This window comes from Mangifera indica, chromosome 11 (genome assembly GCF_011075055.1).
Source record: "Mangifera indica cultivar Alphonso chromosome 11, CATAS_Mindica_2.1, whole genome shotgun sequence".
Classification (NCBI taxonomy): Eukaryota; Viridiplantae; Streptophyta; class Magnoliopsida; order Sapindales; family Anacardiaceae; genus Mangifera; species Mangifera indica.
Genome location: NC_058147.1, coordinates 4,998,327 through 5,000,689, shown reverse-complemented (window position 1 = coordinate 5,000,689; position 2,363 = coordinate 4,998,327). Strand labels below are relative to the sequence as shown.

The following is a 2,363-nucleotide window of genomic DNA, read 5'->3' as shown; positions in this document are numbered from 1 at the left end:
CTAAATTCTTGGAGCTGGCCATGTTTGGTGCTCTGCAGCCAGAGGGGATCCAGGGAGATAAAGTCCGTTCAACTGTTAACAATATAAGCAGCAAGAAAATTATACAGATATAATTCCTATTGCTGGATTAGCCCATCAGTACAAATCCAGTCTGAGCCCTGTCATATTAGTGACAACTCCAACCCAGTGATGGCAAGATGAACTTAAAATAAATTTAAGAAGATAAAATTTATCTTTACTTCATGTCTTTTTCGATAAGCATTGGTTACTAAAATATTCTCCTTTCAAATGCTTTATTGTTTTTTATTAATGGCTTCTGAGCTTCTGATTGAAAAAGTGAAGATTTTAACTAGATGTATGCTTTTCATTGAAAGTATAGATAGTTTGCTGGACCTGCTATACTACTGTCTAGAGACTCTAAATTTTTATCTTTTTTCTTCATGTTTTTTCTGATAACTTTTCCTGCAGTTTATTTTTGATTCAGCTGCACGGTTTTGTGTTGAAATTGCAACTCGTCAGCGTGGTTGCTGTGTGTTGCAAAGATGCATTGCTCATTCAATTGGTGAACTTCGTGATAAGTTGATAACTGAAATTTCCAATCATGGGCTTCTCCTTGCTCAAGATCCCTTCGGGTATGACCTAAAATGTGTTAATTCTTTTTTTATTTTCTGACAGTCAAACTTATAACAGGATATATATATATATATATATATATGTATATATATAAAAGTAATATTATATTTGTCTATTGTAAGTGCATAAATAGGTACAATTTATATGTGTTGTCATATAATTAGGTACAATTTCCCTCTTCACTAGAAGAGGCAGAAGCAATAACACACAAGAACTGGACAAGGAGGAGAAGGGTAAGTAGTTTTTTAAAACTTAATTTGCCCATGTCTGTTTCTTTTTTGATATTGTGCTGATAGTATACAAATTCCCTCTTATTTAAAGCCAGCAAGTTAGTAGAGTCGGGCTAATTTGCCTATGTCTGTTTCTATCTTTCCTGAAGATAGAAAATTATACAGATATAATTCTGATTGCTATTTTATTCCTATTTCAAAATAAATGTTTACCCTTGTGCGTCAAAGGCTAATTTTATTGCTTCATGGTATTTTTTTAATCATTCTTAACCTTGGACAGTAATTTAATCCAAGAAGTGGTTGCTTTTAAAGTTATTTTGGTCTCTGCACAATGGTTTTATCTGATTCTCTGACTCAGAAAACTTTTATCATTCTGTAGCAGAAATTATGTTGTTCAATATATTATAGAGCTGAAGATCCCTTCTGTCACTGCCAACCTACTTGCTCAGTTCAAAGGCCGCTTTGTTCACCTATCAAAGCAAAAATTTAGCAGTCATGTTGTGGAAAAATGCATCAAGCATTTTGGAGAGAGTCGATCACAAATTGTCCATGAATTGCTGTCTGTGCCTCATTTTGAACAGTTGCTGCTAGATCCATTTGCCAATTATATCATTCTGACAGTTACCAAGGTTTGGAGCACAACATCCTTTTAGCAACTTCTCTGATGTCTTCCAAACTTTTGATAGAACCTTACTCCTTAATTTCTATCTTCAGGGTTCCCTTCATGCTGCACTGCTTGAAGCTGCTCGACCCCACTCTTTCTTACGAACTAGTCCATATTGTAAGCGGATTTTCTCTCGAAATCTGTCAAAAAAGTGATGTAAATTCGTGTGTGGTGGCAAGTGTTGTTGCTCTCCCAAACTCACTAACCTGTTCACTATTCAGAAGTTTTACTATTTCTTGGGGCACTGGATGTAGAATAGCCTTCAAAATTTGAAGCTGGTCCTCAAGAGAACCTTTGAAACTTAGTATCTACGGATGATCTCTCCATGATTTTGAAGAACGTAAACTGGAAGTTATTGCTCCTGGTTGTTTATTTTGCTTATACAACTTATATGTACTGTTCTGTTGTCTTCTTGGTGTTGTTGTTGTCCTGTTGATCTGAACTGTTAATGTATAATGTTTCACCCTTTCTACTTTTAATCTGGGTAAATGCCGTGCGGTAGTTTATTTCCTCTTCAATTCTGAGATGATTTTCTTAAGAGATGACAAAGGACTCGTTCAAAGAATATAAAAATGATATGGAAAGATTATACTCTAACTGGGACCAATGTCCTAAAATTATGACTGCTCTCCACCACTTATTGCTGTTCCATTCTCGTCAAGGTCTTTGTTTTCGTATGGCGGAGTTATTTCTCCTGGAAAATACTCTAAGCAAGTGGCTATGCTCTGCTGTGACTTTTCCACACCAGTTACGGGCCCAACATGTGATTGAACATTGGAAGAATGAGGTGGAAGTTAATACAACCAAACAGTGAATGTAATATTTTTTCTTCAGTC

The 2,363-nt window shown here is 35.5% G+C and overlaps 1 long non-coding RNA gene across 1 annotated transcript; it reads left to right on the top strand.

The window, feature by feature from the left end:
* The first annotated feature begins 432 nt into the window (after positions 1-432).
* On the top strand, positions 433-2,045 carry LOC123230175. The gene is made up of 3 exons (XR_006505024.1): positions 433-632; positions 1,246-1,492; positions 1,578-2,045. It is a non-coding gene; the product is annotated as an uncharacterized LOC123230175 (long non-coding RNA).
* Positions 2,046-2,363: the final 318 nt, after the last annotated feature.